Here is a 23148-nt window from a genome sequence, read left to right as displayed (position 1 = left end):
ATTAGGAGGAGCAAACTGGTTAATTGCTTTGACTTTATTCCTAGCTATCAAGGCAGTTTTCAAAATTAGTTTTAGTCTTTTGAAATACTCTTTACTGAGTTATGTTCTTCTCATTTCTTCATGTTTTATTCTTGATCCCTCATCTATTCCCAGATATTTCTACATTTCCTCCTGCTCAAGTTTCTTTATATCGTATTCCTGTCCCAGATTCATATTTTATTGGTGCTGCAGCTTTCCTTTTTTAGATATTGCTTTTATATGTCTCTCAAGACCAAACAGCATTCTCATATAATCTGAGAAAGTTTTATCCATTTGTAGTTGTGCTTTCAAACTCTTCATCAGATGAACTATACGGTTCTAAATCATCCACAAAAAAATAAATTATATGCCTTTAAACAAGGTTGGTTTCTGGAAGACAAAATAGTGTAATCTGTTAAGTAAAGAGAATCACCCTGGAATATCCCCCTTTGAATTTTTATCCTTGGGATATTAACTTGCCCTTTGTCATGGTTCAACTCCAAAATGGCTTGCCACTGTTTCATGGTCACTGTAATGTAATGATTAATGTAGGATGTATCTTATACATCTATAAGCATTTCTTTATCCATAAATGTAGGATGCACTCAATGTTTTTTTTGTAATCTAGCCATGCCATCCATACCATACTTCTTTCCATGTTTACAATTCTCTCTCATGGCTTTATTAAGCAAGACATACTCCTTTGTTCTGTTTGACTTTCTTGTGTTACCCTTTGTCTCATTGCCATGGCTGAATTTTTACTGAATTACTATAAACTCTGTGTGCATTAGATCATTTGTATCTTGTTGGGAGGCAGGTTATTGGTCTATAGATTTTAGGATGGTTTGCATGTTCATTCTAAAAGAGTATTATTATTTTTCCTGTTGTTAACCAGGTTGGTGACTGGGATGTGCATATAAATAATTCTTACTCAGGGCTTAATGTTTGCTTAAAGATGTTAATACCTTTAGCCAGAAGTTAGGTACTGTGTCTGGGCCTGGGATTTTCCAGTTAGGAGCTTTACTTAATTTTGTATCAGTTACTCTGGCCATTACTTCATTCCATTGCATATCCTTTTCTTTAGAACTCTTTACTGTTTCCTTGAATTCTTCTATCCATTCAGCATCTTTGTTATGTTCAGCACATTATATTTCTCCAGAATGTGTCTATTTCTTCTTTGCTTGGTGGTATTTCTGTTCCTTTTGCTTTGTTTCCCAGTTCTTTATGAAACTTTTTTGGGTCATTAACAAATTACTTATTTTGTACTTTTCCATTGTACATATAGACATATCTTCTCTATATTTTTTTCTGCTTATGCTGATATTTTTAGTTTATTATTGGCAATAAGGTAAGATAGTTCCTGATCTGTTTTAATATTGTACATTGTTTTTACAACACCTATCTTTCCTAAGTATTTTTGACAATCAAATCCCTTTTCTAATTGCTTTATAGTTTCCCTATTTGATACTTCCATGTGACATAATACTCATTCCCTTTCATTACTTTATTACTCTACATTTTTGGGGTAACACATTATCCATTATTAGTTTAGCTGCACATCAGTATATTTTATCTTTTTTTCTGTTACATCAAATGGATTTTCCTTAATCGTCCTGGTTACCATATTCTTCTGTTTTACTATTCTTTTAACATTTTTGGTCTTATTTACTTTATATGTTTATCCATCTGGATTAAATCAAGATCTTATTTGCTGTGTGTTTCCTGTGAGTATTCCACCGAAATTTCCAGAGCATGTTTACGTGACTTATTCTCTTCAGATGGTCCCTGCTTCTCCTTCATATGGTAGTCTTTTCGCCCATCACTCCACAACATTACCAGAATCATAGTTATCAATGATTCCTGCTCATTCCCTTGTTGTGCAACTTCATCTGAACTTTTGAACCAGTCTCCTACAGAAGGCTCCAGAGCATCACCATGTGGCAAATCTTATTTAGTTTCTACTTGCTCAACCTGCTGCTCCTTAATCTTGGGGACATTATTCCTTCATGCTGTGACATTGCTTGCATTGGATCTTCCTCACAAATCCTTTACTTCACAGATAATGCATTACATCAGTTTCTATTTATTTATATTCTATCTTACTATTCCTCTTCTATATGTCACCCTTTGTTTTCTTATTTTTGTATTGTGACAGTTTCCATATTCATGAGCCTTTGCCTGTATTTTTCTCCAAATATCTTTGGAGCTGCTTTTTTGTATTGATTAGTTTGGCTTTCTCCTTTGCATGAATATTGCACCAAACCATATCCCATGTCCATGTTATTTTTTATACTTTTCAAAAATCTCTAGGTTTTGTTCTTTATATTTTCAGACTTCCTCTGCTACTCTTTTCTAGATGATTCATAGTTTATTCATCTATATAATGTTTTTCATGGTTCTGCTGTATTAATGAATTCAAATTTTTATTTGAAGCATTTTACAGTTTTTCATGTGCAAGGATGTTTTTCTTTCTTCTAATTTATCTCTAAATCTTTCTGAATATCTTTTATCTGGAAATGCTGGGCTTCTTATATAATAATATGAATACACGCTTTCTTCCTTATCCTCAATAATCCACTTTTTCACCTTTTTGTCTCTTTTTCTGGCTTGTCAATTTTTGTGGGGTTTTTTGACTACTACTTCCTTCTACAACAGGAGAAGATCCTCCCCCGAGATTGGCCTTACCCTGTTGGATGAATGTTTCTCTGTCTTGAAGATTCTACACTGCTTTTTTTCCAGTCCAGGCACCATGAACATACCAGGATTGGGCACATTTTCATCTAGAACCTGTGCTCTCAGATGTATTTTTTTTCCCGCCTTTCTCCATGATATACAAAATAGTTTATATATCAGTGTCACCTTGGTGAAATTTTGTGAACAAAAGGGTCCAGCACAAGAAAGTATTCACCAAGACTCGATGATGAATTCAGTTCCACCAATACTACTCTCCTTTTCTTGCCAGTTTCATCTCTCCATTTGTATCTAGTATGCTGTGTAGATCATATCAATCATGTGGCTAGAATATGATTTTCCATCTTTTCTTTCCAATCATATTGCACTTGCTTATAGTACAGCTGTGTGATACCTCTATCATTAGCATGATTTTAAAGTGAACAATTGTTATGGGGTTTAATGGCTAAATTATAAGGGGGTTAATGCCTAAATACTGAAATTATCTTTACAGATCTTGATGGTAAATGTTTTCATGCATTTTCTCAGAGAAACTAGTGTATTGATTCCTGAGTTACTTTTCTGTGAGCTAAAGAACCTTCATAACGACAATCACACACACACACACACACACACACACACATACACACACACACACACACACACACACACACACACACACAACTGATAAGAAATTCTGAGTTGCTCACAAGCACAAAAATAAAAGTGTACAGTCATTTGGCCACCTCTGACCATTCATAGCGTGCTTATCTCCAATACCCCCCCCCACACACACACACACACACTTGTCAAATACTTCCAAGGTCAACTCCTCTGTTTGGGTCATGTCTCCTCTTAGGGAGCTTTATTGACGATTGCCCTCCTATGTGAGATTGGCTTGTCTGTTCCTCCCTGCCACTCTGTCAATCACCAAAGCTGCTAATCAAATCCAGGTTGACTGGGCCGTAGTCATGACATTATCCCTCTACACCACTGGAGTGGTCTACACCTGCAGTGAAAGTTATACACACTTATTGTGACACATCGGAACAGAGGTTATACTGTTTCATTACAGCATACACAAGTAGAAATGAAGTAAACAATGATGAATTGTTTTACAGTGATAAAATACCAACATTTCTATTCAATAAAAAGCTACTGTATGAACTTATTTTAAAATAATTTTTCAAGTGTTTTTCTGCTGATGTACCACCTAAAGCAAGTTATTCTAAACGTTGGGGCCTACTTTAGAAAATATTTTTTTTCCTGGACAATGCTAAATGGCGGTCTTTTGAGGTTTAAGGTGATATTCTTTGTAGAACTTAAGTCATATGAGATGGTTCTTACTATAAGTCTCTAGGATACTGTAAAGGTCCTAACTTTGCATGATTAATATGTTTAAGAAGGTGGATAGTAACTTAGTAAACCTACTTGTAATTGTAACTGGTTAACTTTATTAAGAATACTACCTAGCATCTGCTATATAAACAAATCTGCATATTTTATTGACTGTGGTTTGAAACAGGGGTGTTATTATGAGATGAATGTAGGATGATGGTGGAAGAACATATGTCAGTTCAGGCAATAGAACATCTTTGGGGAAGGATTTCCTAATGTTAGGGGTAGAAAGTCAGAAATATTATAGGTAAGCATTAGCTGGTAGAGAACTTGTTATCAACAGTCTTCTTACTAAGTCTTCTAATTGAGAAAATAGAATCCAAGACCATGCCAAGGTAATTATTTTCACTGACTTGTTGATTCTGTCGTTTAAAGATTCATTTTAATATGAATGGGCAACGTGCTAGGTATTCTTTGAGAGGCAGCAGAAAGCATGACCCATACCTCTCAGCCTAGTGCACACAATCTGTACAAAGCCTCACAGAATGGGGGGACAAAGGCCCATAAATAGAGACAGATTTTAAATATTGTTCTTATAAACTTAGAAAGCTGCTAAAATAACTGAATTTGCCCTAACATGCATTTTTCTGAAGGATATGAAGTCTGAAACACAAATGTATATCATTATTTAGTGACTTCAGTCCTCGGATCACCCCAGTGATTTGCCAGAAAATCACAAATTTTATGAGGAACAGACCAAAAATACGAGGCAAAAATCCAGACATTCTGCAAAAATCTGTACAGTTGAGAGGTATGATTTATTGACAGCAGTATTCTTGCGATTAATTAATTCATTGTGGATTTTCCAACTCCATAGTATGTTAATGTCCAACTGTAGTTTTTCTTGCAAACTTGTGACAGATTATTGTTAGTATTCATTAATTTTTGTCATATCTAAGCAAAGATTATTTATTGAAACTACGTTCCCAGCAGTTATCTCAAAGCTTTTATCATTTAATAGTTATAAAGCCAGCTGGTTACCTCTGGAGCACAAATGGGGTTTTCTTGTTTTGCAATTAGAAGTCAGTGGTTGATAACTTTTAACAGCAGAGTTGTGTCAAAAAATAATCCTTCAGAGTGCAGTCTGCCATTTGTGTCTTACACAGCATAATCTGTTCCTTTTCATGTAGCTGTCATGGTGCTGAATTCTTTCTAAATACCATGTTTTACATCTGCTAGGATGACATTTTTAATATGTTTGATGAGTTGTTTATAGATTTTTTTAAAATATTTTGGTCAGTGGACATAGGTTAGACATTGGTTTATAGAATTTTTGGCAGAGGTAAAATTAAGACATATTAAACTGTGTGGGCAAATGATAGTCATCAAATATAGGATGAAAATATTGACATAGGGCTTATGTAGGAGAACAGTTGCCATTCTTGCAAAATTTGCTACTAGTTCTTACTTCAACATGGCCTCTAGTCCATTTCCTTCTTTCTTAACAATATATTTTAGTGAATTTCTTAAAGGTGAACAGGGCAAATAGTCTATTTTGAGAACAGGAATGGATGTTTCCATTAAGTGCAGTGGTATTGGCAGCTACACAAGGACAGTTATTTATGCTAGTTAGCATCATTAGCTGGCCATACAGGTTAGAATGTTTTTTTAAATTTATTTTGATTAAGTTCCCTACTTGCACTGTATGTTTAGTGTTTTCAGGAAATGTTGGAGCAGAAGGGAGTAATATGTTGCTGCTTCCTGTGGTAGGCTGCCTACACTGAATGTGATCGTATTTGACTTCTTTGTTTCTAGCTGGGCATAATTTTGATGTAGGTTTAATATCCTGCAGATGCTTTTCTTTTTGCCTAAGCCCTGCACCTTTGCCTTAATGAGTTTTCGATGTCAGAGGCAAGTTGGGAAGATTTTTGAGCTCTCAATCTTCGTTGCTTTAATCGGCTTGCTTGTTTTAAATTTTGAGGAAATTGACTAATGAAGAAAATGCCAGATGGCTCTCGATTTTTTTCTGCATGGCGCTAACTCCAGTCTACATTATCAGTGTGGGCAGTAGGGGTAGACTCCATATTTTGTGAAAGGATTGGCTGGAAATGATGTAAAAGCATACTTACTTATTTCCTAGTCCTTGACGGAACAGCTGTTTAAGAACTGGAAAGTGGTCACTAAGTTTATTTCCCATTACTAATAAACCTGTGCAACTGTGTGAAATATAAGTGCAAATGTAATCAATTGTAGAATATTTTTCACCTTGCTTGCTTGGCCACATAAGTTTGTTTACTGACTGGTTTAGATTCTATGTAACTAGCAGTGTAATCAGATTGTACTTCTTTGATTTACCAGTAGTGTTAAGATTACCATCTCCTAGTGTTATGAGATATTCTAATGTCTGAGGGACAGGTATGTTGTCGTGTTTATTCCAGAAGATTTATTGAATATAGCAGCTGCAATGCTAAGCGGAGTATTTTGCCAAATACTACTAAAATGCCCGAGGACATTAAACAAGGATATCAGCCAGACTTTGACAGTTATGTTTAGGAAAGGAATCAAAATGTTGTGAGTGCTATTGTTTTGGGAGTAGTGTGTGAGGAAGGTATGGAGAGTAGTCATCATGAAGATGGAAATGGGAAGCAAAGAAATAGCCTCAGGAAATGAAGCAAACATGTCTGAGCTCTGAAGACACATACAGGCAAGGTGCTACATCTAAAAATAATAGAGGAAACATAACCTCATTGCAATGAACTAGTTATTTAACAGTCCACAAATTTTAAAAGATTACACAGAATATGGAAATAAGAGAGTCCCACAGCCGTTTGGCAGTACATACTGCTTTCTCTCCTGATTTATTAAAATTTTTAATCTGTTTGTACCATACAAAGCAGGACATGTGTAAACAGGGTTCAGTGCTAATCTAATAACACAACAGATGAGGGCGATAACAATGTTAGCTGCCCCGCACAAGTATTGAGTGCATCTCTAACTAGCTCTGTTGCCTAATCTGAGCTTAATAAAACTAACAGACTGAAATAGTTCACATGCATGATATTTTTATGGAGAGATATTCAAAAAAGCTGCATTATTGACTTCATACCATATACAATTTTCTCAGAATAGTATATAAAGACTGGGTTATTGACGTTACATTTAGTTTGCGTTTACTCAATATGTTATTGCATTTTCCAATATTTTCAGATGGTGCTATATTAGAAGTGGGAACAATGGATGAAGACAATTCTTACAGAAAATGATGCCAATTCTCTAACATTGCATTTTTTTCTCTGAAAAAAGCATCAGTCATAAATAAAAATATGGTATTGACTTTTCCATTCTGTACACAATGATTCAATCATGCATATATTTATAAGACTATAATTTGCTTGCCTTAGTTATTGCATTACTACACAATACAATATACAATTGAAAATTATTTATATACCATTATGAAAATTATGCTGCAGAGGAAAAAGAATCCTTGTAAAATGCTTGTTCCTTCACATGTACAGAAGCAGATTTTTGTAAGGGAAATAAAACACCAAGAAAGCAGTATGAAGATCACTGGATACAGTTTTTCTCTTTAGTTAATAAAAGGTATATAATAAAGTTTGAGAAAGTTTGATGTAGGTATAAATATGGAGTACAAGTACCTTTGTTTTAACATTTGAAATAATATTTTGTCCTTCTAAAAGATTTTATCATATACAGTTTGAGAGATGGCAGTTTAACAGTTTGTATTAAGGAAAATAAGGAGTGAGGCTCTGAAAACCTTTTTGGCTAATTATAAGGCCACTGCACATTAACAATGTACAAGTTAAATGAGGTCCAGAAATGCATTAAAACAGACCAAGGCTCATTGTATGTTCTTTTTGGCCAAGAAACATGTTAATGAAGATATTTTATCAGTCCAAGCAATTGAAAAGCATATGACAAGGTGTACAAGACTAGGTATATTATAATTTAGGGGTATCTAGTTCAGCAGAGTAGATCAGATGTTTCTCATATATACTTATTCACTGATAGACTCAGAATATTGCTAATGATTATTTTTCAGTATGGATGCATAATTCAGCAATCCTAAGAACAAAGAGCAGGTTGCCCAGCATGAGATCAGGCTGACCAGATACCGTTGCTTTTCTCCTACACCTCAAACTATGTTTCAGGGTATCACAGCTCAGGAGATACAACTTGATAAGGAGACTTTGCAAGATGCCTGACACTATTGCAAACAGTGACAATCAAAGACAGTTCATCCAAATAGACACCAAGATGTCTATAGCACCATGCATGTTGATTGCAGGTGTTTTTAAAGTAATTTCAGTATTATTGCTGGAGTATGAAAGAACAAAGCATCTATTATATTTAATGTTGTACTAGACATCATAATGACAAATACTAACCATTGCAATCTCCTTCCTGAAAAACCTCAGAAACATTGATCCACCACTGAGGTCTTTCATACTCTTCCTAAAATAAATGTTATGACTGTGGACATATATTGCTTACATGTGCATTATGGACACATAATAGTTCTTATGGGCCCCTTTACTTGAACTGCAAGGTATCATTTGCAAGCTTGTGATCAGTGCTGAAGGCATGATTACAGCCATCGATGTCTTTGATCATGGCAGTGCAGAAAATGTATACAACTAGAAGGTAATTAGCATCTGCAATACATCCAGTAATATTTGTGTATGTAGCAGATACATAATAGATAGGTACCCCCCTGCATGCTGTCTAGAAACTCAAAGGAATCTGCACATGTCAATTTGCATATAACAGTAAGTAGAATATAGCATGGATCAACCTTCATACTTCCACAATCAATGCAGTATTGTCCACGTAACCACAGAGCTGGCAGTGATAAGGCATCTGTAAACAGAATGGAAGGAAGCATACGATACAGTGTATACCCAGACACTGAATACTGAAAGAAAGGTGTAGTGGTCAGTGAAGGAACATTTATGGTGGCCATACAAATAAGGCAGAGACATGCGTTACACACTTAGAAAAAAGATCCATGCCATGTGGGTATGTCTCATGCAGTACGACATGCTGGTAGATTCAGACACTAATATAAATTGCAGCCAAATCTGTATCCCACCTAAGAGCCATAAGGCTCAACACAGCAGAGGAAGCTGACAATAATCAAATGGCAACCACAGCACAGGCTCCTCAGTATGCCCTGTACCAGTGTGCATAGTCATGACAGGTTGAGACTGCAATAATCTCCACATACAGACAGAGACAATCATGCTAATATTAATTCACCAACAGATACATGGTGATTCCCTGCCATTTCCTGTTCAGTCAACAGGCAGTACCTGTACATGTACCATTGTGTAGGCTCAGATGACATCTGACATCAAACATACTACAAATGCAGAAATATTATAATGGTCCATAAAACATCTGTCTTTTGTAACACTGTCCTTATGGAAGTTAATTGCTATTTCATAATTTGCAGTTTGAAATATTCTTCATTTTACTTTGCAGTATAATGGTATTGCACATTCTATAGCATTTATGTTCAACTTTGTAATTCTGTAATAACTAATTTCTCACAATATTTGTCCCGTCCCCCATTAAATGACTACACTACACACAAAAAGACATTTGCTGACCTTTATTAAACTGTATTATATATATATATATATATATATATATATATATATATATATATATATATATATATATACAATGAACTATGTACACAAAAACCAACATTAATTAACTTCTTCAGCAACGATGATCTCCGGGCAGCATCACCACTCACCCTGGACAAACATTGCCTCAAGGCACAGTAGCAACTAATCTTGATACCTTCTCCACCGGGGCAGCTTACCTACTCACCCATATAAAGAGGCAGCATACCTACTCACCTCACACCATACCAAAACCATAAACCAATACACCTTCTTTAGAGGGGGAACAGAAGAGAAGAGGACAATCTTGTCCCTCTTCTCCGCCACCAGCCTGATCCCAGGCTGTTCCCCCTCCTAAACCTTAGCTGCAATCATATCCTCTAAAAAGAGTTTCAGATGCAAATTAAAAAGATCCAGACCCACATCATTAAGGTGTACTCCATCCGTTCGATACCAAGACTCCTCTCCATTCCCAAAATCTCTATGGTCAATAGTATGCATCCCCAAAATCCTTAATTGCCTAGCCAACCTTTGATTAACACACCTTCTAACCCTTTCAATCACCTTATGACTATATGCAGCCCTCCAACACAAACGCGGAACCAACTCTGACCACACAATTTCCATACCCGGGTACAATGCCTGTAATCTCATCAAATCTTGCAGCATAATGTCCACCAATTGTTTTTTTAGGAACAATGCCCAAGTCATTACCCCCTAAATAAATAACTAATATACATGGACAATCCACCTTCAGTTTAGCCCTCTCAAATTCATGTAACAACCCATCCCACCTAAGCCCCCTAACACCATGCCAGGACACTGACCACCCTAAATGTGCTAAACCCAAATTTACCCCTTCATCCCTAACTAAAGCATACTTCTCTGCCCAGTGAATGAACGAATGCCCCAAGATGATAATGTGCTTCCCTAAAAGAAAAGAAGAAAAATTAATAATCAGACCACAACTTATCTAATATAAGACAAAAATGCATTTGAAGACCACCTCCCCATTCTTTTAATCAAATCAATAGAACTACCCTCTCTAGCTAACTCTGAAGCCCTACCTATTCTGAACGAATGAGCTGCAAACCTCTCCACCGGAAATCCCATACAACGTAAAACCTTCCTCACCAAAAGTATAAATCTACTACTCGACAACACCTTCTCATCCACTGAATAAAAAATTAACTGATCCACACTCCCCTTTCACCTCCTCACATTCTTTTGCCCACATTACTGGACAAATGCAATGATTCCTTTCAGTTTTAAGCACCACCATACATCCCCTACCCAACTGATCTGTCTTGCTCCTCCTTAATGCAATAGTAACCTCGCCCTCCCCTATAATGACATCCTTCCAATATAATGAGCCTAACAACTCTGAAATATGAAAAGCGCCAAAATATAACCATGTACATAAAGTACCCCACATAAAATAATCCACAGACCCCTTTTGCAACAAACCTAACCCTTTCAACAAAACTTTCAATATAACCCTCGTAATTGGCCATCTAATATCCTTAAGTTCCACCACCATTCTTCCCCAACCCCTTAACATATGCCCTAATGTCCAAGACTTGGTGAAATCCTGCATCCTCGCTACCTTAGCGAAAATGCTAATCGCAGCCAAATCCACCTTAACCGTCTGCAAAGCCCTGCCTAACCTCCAAGCACAAGCTACATATTCCAGTAGTAATTCCTCTGACCATACCCCTTCCTCCTCTAGCAGCTGCAAAATAAACTGATTAAAATCAGAAAGAGCCCTACCATATGCTTTCCTTGTAGAAGGGGCCCAGGAATGCCATACCAACTGCCTGGCTACATCAACCCAAGATTCCACACCTCCTCTGGAAGGATTTCTGGCACCTCCTCCGCCCATGGAACCAACCCTCAAAACCTGCGAAACTGAAATCAGGACAAGCTATCAGCAATCTCATTCCTTACACCAGGCACATGCACCCCTGTAAAAGAAAAATTTATTAGAAGGCTCTGCAAAACCAATTTACGTAATACCAACAATAACAAGCCCGACTTAGCAGTCTTCTTTTGCAATATCCTCTCTACAGTCATATTGTCTGAGTGAAAAACTACTCATTTGCCCCTCAATTGCTCCTTCCACACCACCGAAGCTGCCCATATTGGCATCAATTCCAGAAAGGCCATGTCCCGCTTCCATACATCCTCCCAATCCCGAGGCCATTCAGCCGCAAACCACCGACCCCTAAAATAGGCCCCATGCCAGCACCCCCAACTGCATCCATAAACAACTGAAGTTTCTCCTGCCCCACCCAGTCTGACTGCCAAAAAGATATCCCATTAAATTGTTGCAAAAACCCATTCCACAAACCCAAGTCCTCCCACACCAGTTGGGTTACCCTAACCCAATGGTGTTTGCTCTTGCCCCCTTTCAGCAAGTACGCCAGTGACCTACAAAAAGCTCGCCCTGGGTGTACCACTCGACAAGCAAAATTCAAAAGCCCCAGCAACTCCATAACTGAATGAATCTGAATCTTATCCTTACCCAACACCGAACGTATCACCGACCTAAGCCTCTCTATTTTATTCTCTGGTAAACAAAACAATCCCAGCTCCACATCAACTGTTAATCCAAGAAATTTTAATGACCTTGCCGGACCCTCCATCTTACGCTGAGCCAATGGTACCCCTAACTCCTCACGCATAATCGTAAACTCCCACAAACCTTCCTGTGCTCCTACCATTCCTTCGCCCATCAACAGAAAATCATCTAAATAATGCACTGCCATTTGAGTCCCCACTTTCTGCTGCCAAATCCAATGCAATACTGCACTGAACTTCTCAAAAGTCGCACATGCCACTGAACAACCCATGGGCATAGCTTTATCAATATAGTACTTATCTCCTACCTGCATCCCCAATAGTGGCCAATCCTCCCTCCTAATAGGCAACAATCGAAAAGCCGACTCAATGTCGACCTTAACCAACCATGGCTCCCTAAATTCCCTAATCACTTTTACTGCATCATCTAAGGAAGTGTAATGCACCCTAACCTCCTCTTCTGCAATAAAATCATTTACTGAATTCCCTTCCAGATAAGACAAGTGATGTATCATTCTGAATTCCCCTTTTTGCTTCTTCGGCACCAACCCCAAAGGTGACACCCTGTAAGTACTAAAAGGCAGACTCTCAAAAGGACCCAATAACCACCCTGCCCTACTCTCTTTCTTCAATAAAGCCTCCAAGATGTCCTCTTTACCTTGGACAGATTGTAAATTCTTGCAACCCCCCACCCCTTCCCACTATAGACTTAATAGGAAACCCCTTTTGAAAACCCTGTATTATCTCCTCTGATGGCCAAGCCAGGAAACCAATGAAGCTTATCCCGGAGAACCTCCACCTTAATAGGGAATGGCGCCCCTCCCTCTATTGCCTCTAAAGAACCAGAGTCCAAATTTCTGGGACCCATGAAAATTACCCCTCCCCCGGGCTGGCTGAAAGCCTTGCCCACCAAAATGCCTTCACGACCCATCACATTGGAGTTCCAGGACAAATCCTGCCGACCACAGCTAGTGGCCGAATGACCCCCTCCACATCTCAAACAAACATGGGAAAATTTGCACCCCATCCATGAACAGGAGCCACTATTAAATGACCAACACACACCCGCTGTTTCCGGTCCACTCAACCTTCTGTTAAAGCCCCCGTAACTATCCATCATCGTAGCCAACCATAGATCTGGGTGATGCACCTCCCAACGAAGTGGCTGGTACACAGCCTTCCGTTTACGGAAACGCTGATCATACCAGAGCCACGCATTACCCGGCCTTAACCGCTGTGCCTCATGAATGGTAAGGAAATAGCCTAGCAGTGACAGAGCCAAGGATCCATCCTTCTCCAGCTGCACTACCATAAAATAAATAAAGCCAACCACTCAATTATCCCACGTGCTAGAGCAAAGCTTATCTCCCCTCTGCCTTCCCAATGCTACTAAGGCCGCTAACAAGTCCTTACTGTTAGAGGACTCTGCTTCCACTAGCTGTTGGACCCCTTCTGCATCGATCAGCTCAAACAAATCCACATACTCCCCTTTCCAAATTTTTTCCTTAACCGGACCCAAAATGTGCGGAGTCAGAATAACTGCTCCTGACCCCTGCCCCAAAGACTGGGTAGCCAACCAATCCCCAGGCTGCAGCCCAAAATCAGAGCCTACCTCTGAGCCCAAGCCCAAACTGTCCCCAGAAACCCCCACCCCCCTGTCGCATCTCTAACCGGGTACCTGGCACCCTGTGCCTCTGCGCCTCCTCTATCCCTTGCACACCGCCCCTGAGATCCCTAACTGTCAAGTCGTCATCCCTCCCCACCCCACAATCCTCAACTCCTAGCTCCCCTGACAATGCTGCTGTAATAAAACCATTATCTGCACCTTCGTCTTGCAATGTGCTGGGAACCGGTGTCTCCACTGCTATCACCTGCTGCGATACCTGCTGTTTTTTCCCCCCGGCTGGGGTTCTCACCGCCGTGCATCGCCTCTTCCAACCTGGGGTCTGCTAAGGTTCCTGTACCACCTCTGATGTTGCCACCTCCTGGAACAGCTCCTCCGCCTGGGCCCACAATTGCTTGCCACCTCTGCCTCAGCTCTGGTAATTTGGCCATCTGTAAAAGAGAAACAAAATATTAGCACTTTTCTATAAGCCCGACTGCCCTACTGCCCCCAACCCCTGGTATTGCCTTGCCCCGCACCTTAACTTATCCCTGCCTGCCCACCATTACCTTTCATCCAACCTTTCACCCATCCTGTCAGCCACACCTCCTACCATTAGTACCCCTTCCTACCGTAGCATATCCCCTATCAATATCCCTCCCCCTATGTATCTATGAGGGGAAAAAAAATTAATTAATTACTTAATTAAGTCCCTCTAGCTATCCCCCTATCAATCAGCCACCCAATCCCCTCACCATTCACACAAACAAGGCTAAACATACTTACCTTCCCTCCCAGCATGATCCTCTATCTAGGTAATGGTTATTCCACTCAGTGCACATGCGCGAACCAGCGCTAAGACATAACGGCTGAATGACTGGCAACAGCAACCCACTACACCACCAGGGAGGACAGAGAAGCCATATCACCACCACCACCGAAACCTGGGACAGAGGGACACCCGACCGGCCACGATGCCATCCTGAAGGACAAGAAGACTGACTGATACCCACGAACCTACCAGGGAGCATGGACTGCCAACCGCCACTATGCCACCGGCAAAGATGACGGACCCCCGAACTCAAGCCGCCAACACCGGGGAAATGACATGGACACATCGGCCCATGAACCCACCCGGACGACCATGATACCAGCCTGAAGGGGAACAGGAGAGGCAAACGGACACCCACGAACCCCCCAGGGAGCATGAACCACAAACACCGCCACTACCACCAAAGAAATGGATCCGGGAGCATGCTGGACCCCTAAGGAGCTGATCTGCCACTATACCCCAATGCTACTGCCAACCACGACCACCAGGAGAACATCTACCCCATGAATGAACACAACCGGCCCACAAACCCACCAGGGAGCACAAGGGGATGATCTACTACTCCCCCCCAACCTAACTCGGACCAGATTACACCGATGGACCCACCCCTTTGCCTACCATGACCACCGGGAAAACGTCTTCCTGTTTTTTTTTTTTTTTTTTTTTAACTGTACCCCGACTGCATGGCACTGACAGCCTGCTACCTGACGGAGCTCAGGACAGGCCCAGCCTCCCCCCACAGATGTCACTCAACCACATGGCCCCACCGAAACAAGGCCCGACAAATCCCCAGGAGACCAGCGGACGACAGGGAGCAAGGAAAACTTCAACCACCCAGGTAAGCCTAGCACTATTCCCATCCACTTTATTATCTATATCTACATTATTCAATTTTTTTTTTTTGTTGTCCACCCCCAAACGTTCACCCACACACACACACACACACACACACTCACACACACACACACACACACACACACACACACACACACACACACACACACACACACACACACACACACACACACACACACACACACACAGTACTCTATCACGCTTTCCTATCAGTAAGCTCAAACTATATTCCCAGACTCCAGCCCCCCCTTAACCTAATCCCTAGAAAACACCAAAGGGGGGACTGACCCATACCACCTAACCCCTTCTCTCCCCACCATCCAAGGCCTACCTTCATCCACGGTACCTGCAGGTCATCTGGATGTAAGCTAGTTATCACTCCACCAACTCACGCCAAATGTGTGTACTTCCTCTAATCCCAAACCCTTAGTACTGTCAGAAGTCCCACCTACTCCTACCTCACTTCATTTTACATCTCCCTCTCTCCTTAACCCTTTCACCACCACAAACCCACTATCCTAACCAACTGCAATCCTTACCTTCCTTTCTACCACTATACCCTCCCCACACCCCTTTACTCCCTTACTCGAGGGACCGGGACAACTACATTTCTTTAATACTTGTACTATATATTAACTGTCCCAGGTGTTAGTTGAAAAGGGCTCTCAGACCATAACTCCTACTGAATAAATTAGCATAGGTTTATAGGATGCTACTAGGCTAGCAGCTCTAGAGCCTTTATAAATCCCAAGCTTCCCCATTTATTTATTTTTTTCTGTAGTTCGCAGAATGAATTTATGAACAGAGTGGGTCTATGATCAGTGCCATCAACCCCTGCCCATGAGTGACATGGTTGTCACCCCAGGGGTAAATGTGCAGTCTCCCATCCAATTATCTAGGTTGCATTTCAATAGGGTCAGTGAGGAGCTGTTTTATGTGAATAGGGAGTCTGTTCCAGAGAAGCAGCAGTCTCTGGGAGACATATCTGTCTCTCCAGCATGATTTGTTAATGTCACAAGCTAGGTTGAGAACCCAAAGCAAATCACTGTTGAACCATTTGATTTGCAGATGTACAGCATTTTCATTAGGGCAGGGATGTAGACTGCCCTGTAGGCCAGGCAGAAGTCACATCTCAGCAGCCTATAAGATACAGAGTAAAGTGACAGGGCTTTCAGCCTGTTCATGTAGGTCATGGTTTGGAGTCCCTGTATTTTCTTAGTGAGAAACCTCTGAGGTCTCTCCAGCTGCTGCAGGTGTCTGGTGAGGTATATGCAAAAGGGTGCATTATACTCTATTAGTGGTCTGGTGAGGCTTGAGTACAGTGGAGTTATAACATCCCTTGACTTGAATGTTATGCCCCTCCTTATAAGGTGTGCTACATAGAAGGCTTTCATTACCACTGTGGAAACTTGTTGGTCAAAGTTCAGATTGCTGTCAGCCTATGTTTCCAAATCTTTCACCACTGGGTTAGAACTCAAGGAGGTGCAGTCAATATTGCAATTTGTAGGAAATTTTTTTTTGCCAAAGGGAATAATAATACTTTTTTTGCATTTAATTTTAGACCATGGTTTTGGCACCAATAATTTGTTTATGATAGCCCTTCTTGCAATATGTTGACATCACTGAGGGACTCATTGACTGGTCACAGTTTGAAAACATCAGCAAACTTGGTGAGCCAAAGGCTGTCTACTTTTGCCTGGGCTTCTGACAAATAGATGTCAAACAGTAAGGGACCCAACACAGACCCCGTGGTACTCCACTGATGATGGATCTACTGGTGGAGGTGTAGTCACAAATTTTGACAAAGTGTGTTCTCTCTGTAAGTCAATTGGCTATCCATCTAATAGCATATTCCCTGTCTGGGAGAGTTTCGTAATGATGCCAGAGTGGGGAATTGTGTCAAAAGCCTTGGAAAGGTCGAGATAGGCTCTGTGCACTGTCTAAACTTTGCCCATGGTTTTGGTGACATTCTCAAAGAAGTTTACCTGGTTAAATAACCATGATCTATCCTTAACAAAACCAAACTGGGTCGGGTCCAGCATTTGGAGGTCACCTATGTCCTTGTTGATAAGGTCCATGGTAATTCTTTTCATGGCCTTGCAAATGAAGCTGGTTAAACTCAAGGGTCTGTAGTTTCCAGGGTCAGTTGATGCCGCCACCCCCCCCTTTATGCAGGGGATTACTGTTGCTGTTCTCTATTCTGCAGGAACATAGCCAGTTCTCAAGCTATGATTCAAGAGAACACCAAGTGAGACCACTAGGTCTTGTTTTAGATTGTTTCGCAAACAAATTGGGTATTATCTGGTCCCACTGAGGCCATATTTTTGGACTTGGCAAGCACAGAGATCATCTGTTCTCTAGAGATACTAGACAGAGGGCTGGTATCAGGTATGCTTTGGGATATAGTAGGTGGGGATACGGTGGTGAAGATTGCACTGAATCTGTCAGCTAGCAGGTTGGTGATATCTTCTGGTATAATATGAGTGATCCCATCTAAAACTAGTTTGGTACATAGCTGGGCATTCCCTTTTAGAAGTTTTATGTAGTAAAATAATGCCTTATGATTATCCTTGGTTAGGGATGATGACATTGTGATCTGTAGTGAGAGTAGGAATCAGGTTGAGGAGACTCTGGAGAGGTGGAGATATGCTCTAGAGAGCAGAGGAATGAGGGTCAGCAGGGCTAAGACAGAATATATGTGTGTAACTGAGAGGGAGGGTAGAGGAATGGTGAGGATGCAGGGAGTAGAGTTGGTAAAGGTGGACGAGTTTAAGTACTTGGGATCAACAGTTCAGAGTAATGGTGAATGTGGAAGAGAGGTAAAGAAGAGAGTACAGGCAGGGTGGAATGGGTGGAGAAGAGTGTCAGGAGTGATTTGTGACAGACGGGTACCAGTAAGAGTGAAAGGTAAGGTCTACAAGAGGGTAGTGAGACCAGCTATGTTATATGGGTTGGAGACAGTGGCATTGACAAAAAGGCAGGAGTCAGAGCTGGATGTGGCAGAGTTAAAGATGTTAAGATTTGCAATCGGTGTGACTAGGATGGATAGGATTAGGAATCAGTATATTAGAGGGTCAGCTCATGTTGGACAGTTTGGAGACAAAGCAAGAGAGACGAGATTGCATTGGTTTGGACATGTGCTGAGGAGGGATGATGGGTATATTGGGAAAAAGATGCTAAGGATGGAGCTGCCAGGTAAGAGGAATAGAGGAAGGCCTAAGATAAGGTTTATGGACGTGGTGAGAGAGGACATGCAGGCGGTTGGTGTGACAGAGCAAGATGCAGAGGATAGGAAGAAATGGAAAGAGATGATCCGCTGTGGCGACCCCTAACGGGAAAAGCCAAAAGAGAATGATGATGATGAATGATGAGGGATGTGATTTAGTTTCATAATTTGCTTTAGAAGACTTTACAAGATTTCTGATTTTCTTGTTTACTCTTAGGAGGGAACTCATCCTCTGCTGAGTAATATCCCTCTTGCTTTTGGACAACAGTTTCTTCCTCTTGTTATATAATCTGTTTATACTTGAAGTCCACCACTGTGGCTTGTTTTATGGGAAGACCTGGCTTTGATCAGGTCAGGTACAGCAGAGTTTATGCAGTTGCTTAAGTGTTTGTACAGGGCATTTACTTACACTTCTGCATAGTGATCATTGATGGCTGTGATTGCATGTGGTATGAAGCTTTTTATACCATCACTTTGTACTCTGTAGTTAGCTTTGGTGAAATTTGTTATATTTTTTGTTCCTATGAGGGTGTCAGTTCCAGCTGTTACTTCAAATGAGACTGATTTGTTGTCTGACTTAACAAGAGAGGGCATCGTGCATGGGAAAGTACAGTGACCCACCCCCCCCCATGTTGGTGAGTACTATGTCCAGAACGTTAAAGTCCCTAGTATGGGAGCAGAATATCTGTTCCAGAGCATTTGCATTGCAAAGTCTAGGAAACTCTGGAGTAGCATGATTTTACTTGGGTATGTCCCCCACTCTATGGAAGGATAGTTGAAATCTCCTATGACTAAGGTGTTAGGCTGCATGGTAAGGGATTCCAGTAATCAAGATAGGTGGTGTGCAAATCCTGGTTCATGGTGGGGAATCTATAGCTAGCAATGATGTGGTTTTGTACTTTCCTGATAGTTAATTGGTCACGGAGTGGTTCGAGACAGTCATCCTGTTTGACCAGTCTCAAAGTGTATTTGGTTTTAATGAATATTAAATAAGACAATAAAATAGAACACAGCAAAAAGTATGCACTGTTAGCAGTACTGAGCAAGACACATAGCAAAGCATTGCTTGTGCACCCCTCTCCATCACATATGGCTATAATATCGCAACAATAATCTCCTGAAGGTAAATGGGAGAGAGAACACAATACAGTGACACAGATCAATGACATCATTAGCCCAGAGGCCGCATAAACAGTGCTGTACCTGCTCCATACTAAAAGTCAGTGATTGCCTTTGGGGAGTTTGGAGCACAAACAACAGTTCCAGACTTCACCATCCTACCTAATTTATTCCAGTGCTTCACAAAGAATTGTTTATTTGCATAAGTGCAGTATTCCAAATCCCAAATCACAGAACAGCAGGCGAACAAACCAATAGCACTTGAATCATTCAAGCATCTCAGATTCCTGGCCTGAAAGTTTTGAAAAGAGTACTTATCTTGACAGTTTACATTAACTGCGTGTCATATGACTTTAAGTGAACTTTTAAAGTGAAATAAAACCTTACAAAATGCTTTGACTGGTAAAACTGAATTCATTGTTCTATGCAACATACTCTTTTTTTTTCTTTTCTTGGAAGGAATGGACCAACCTTGCTCCTTATATTAGAAGTTTCAGATCAATAAACAAATCATGAATTGTGAAAAAGGGACTGTTGACTTGTTACCTTTTTTATTGCTTTTTTAACTTAAAGTTAAGGAAGGTGTTGCCACATTGGTTAGCTATATCTCTGTTGGGTTATATATGTCTAGTGGACAACTTTAGTGTTTTCATGAGGAATAAAGGAGATACCCAGAGAAATGTAATTGGGAACAATAATTTTCCAGACCTGTATAAAAGTACTGGATTGTTGTTGTACTTCTCTGCTACTCAGGAATTTTTGATTGACCATGTACATTGTATAGATCAATGGTCAGTATTAGAATTTGGAAAAAAAATTGTAATAGCAAAGCAGCAATGAGGAATATCTGTGAGTAAAACTTCTAGAAGGATGACATTTTTGGAACGTGGACTAGGGTATTGGGTTGTTGTGTTAGTTGAATGAAATAGAAAAAGAGACTTCTTTCTTGTATATGTCTTTACTGGTCTCATTTAGTTCAGATATCAAAGTAGTGTAAAGCTGTGTTACAATGCTCCATTTATAGAATGATTAAGTAGTAGAAAGAATGTTAGTGAGTTTGTTTGTGGCAGGTGGTAGATGCAGCCAGTTTGGTTCTCTTTTTTTTTTCTGAAGGTAGCTATCTGAGAAATGTTTAGGTGTTTAGCTGCTAGTGGTAGGAACCTACACCTATGTAATGTTATTGCCAGTCACTTATAGTGTAGTTATTAGTGATGGAGGGAAAGTCTCATTTTGTTTTAGCCAGCTTTCAGTCTTAACTCTCAGCCTGTCAGCACAGGAAATCTGGACAAAGTCGGGGGGGGGGGTTCTAAGGCCACAAATCACATTTCAGATATTGCTCTTATAAACTTAGAAAGTTCCTAGCATAACAGGCTTTGCATTGCCATGCATTTTCTGAAAGATGTGCCCCGGGATTCAATAAACAAATTGTAGGCTTTGTTTGAAGCCTACACAGAGTTTACATTGTTAGCACTAATTGCATATTAATGCTGCTGTTCACGCTTACACAGATACAAGCGATGTTTCATGACCAGCAATAGTGTTGCCAGCCAGGAACCATGCAGAACAGCACAAATGCAACAAGAAGATGCATACAACTTTGCCAGCAGGCAAACCTGCTCAGCGAGATTGTACAGACAGCCACAAAGACTACCATGGATAAAAATACTGCAATAACAGCAGTGCTAACACATTAAGGAAAAGTGCACCCAGTGCAATGTACACTATGAAAATTATTTGCAGAATGAAATAATATATGAGGGGGTGTCGCTGGCAAGAGCAAATACAACTGAAACAACACTAAGCAGGGAAAGTATGCTGATGAAAATAAGCACAAATGTGAATGATAGGAATGAAGAAAGAGGAAGAAGGCATGATAAATATAGCAATGTACCCAAAATAGGATATGCCAAGGTATGTACACTTTCAAGACAAGTCAGTAGAATAACATTAAGCACATATGTATATAGCACAGTATGTACTGCTGTTTACGCCGCTTGTGTGTATATATTTATATTATCACACAGGATAATATATATATATATATATATATATATATATATATATATATATATATATATATATATATATATATATGGACAGTCACACAAGGTTACATGTTAATGGAGATAAACAGCTGTGATATAAACGGATTCCGGCGTGTAGCTCGCGAGACATTTGCCTGCGAGCTACATCGCCGAAACCAAACGGCTGCATCAGCACTTTGCCGTAGTGCAAAGTGACTGAAAACATAGCGCTGCAACTATAATCTATGGCGGGCAGCTGCGGCGTGCGGGCTGTGTAACGCATTCCTTCTTCTCGTGCAAGGAATGCATTTATTTAATTATTTATTTATTGTGTTGTCAGACTGGCAACACAATAAATAAATAATTAAATAAATGCATTCCTTGCACGAGACGAAGGAATGCGTTACACAGCCCGTACGGCTGCAGCTGCCCGTCCATAGATTATAGTTGCAGCGGCTATGCTTTTCAGTCACTTTGCACTACGGCAAAGTGCTGATGCAGCCGTTTGGTTTCGGCGATGTAGCTCGCAGGCAAATGTCTCGTGAGCTACACGCCGGAATCCGATATAAACATCACTGACATGCTCATTGGAGAAGACATTTATCAAGAATGGCATACACAATAGCGGGTATGTGCATATTGTGAAGATCTGCAAAATTACTTTCTCGAATATGACAGAAATGTCAGCATACCTCTCAACCAGTCATGAACACATAGCAAATGACTCATGAACAACTGTAGACAGAAGCAGGCACAATCAGGGACAATGTTAAAATATTAACACCATTAATCTGTGACATTGACAGAATATGTGAGTTTAATTTATTATTCATGTTCAGCAGGAAACGTGTACAACTGTAATGCTTGTTAGTATTCTATAAGAGGAATTTGCCACCCCTTCCCCAAAAATGACCTATTTTTGGCTAGGTTAAGAGGGACAGTGTTAAACCTGGAGTTGAAATGAAGGGCAATCCTGGCCATATGAGAGGTTTGCAGGACACATAAGTCACAAGCCACACCTGCAAGAATCAAACCCATACCATCAATGTTGTCATTGAGTTATGTATTTACTGGGTGCAACACAGAAAGATGTATCACACGTGCATCTTGTAGAACACCTTGGAAGGAAATCTGTACCATCAAATCCTAATCGGTATTACAAAGAATAGTTCTGTATGGCTGACAAGATGTGTGGGAGCTCACTGTGCCAAATGTGATACACTTGATTG

Source organism: Protopterus annectens, chromosome 2.part2 (assembly GCF_019279795.1).
Source record: "Protopterus annectens isolate FY-2018-M chromosome 2.part2, PAN1.0, whole genome shotgun sequence".
Taxonomy (NCBI): domain Eukaryota; kingdom Metazoa; phylum Chordata; order Ceratodontiformes; family Protopteridae; genus Protopterus; species Protopterus annectens.
The sequence above is the reverse complement of the archived record's forward strand: the minus strand, read 5'-3'. Positions refer to the sequence as shown.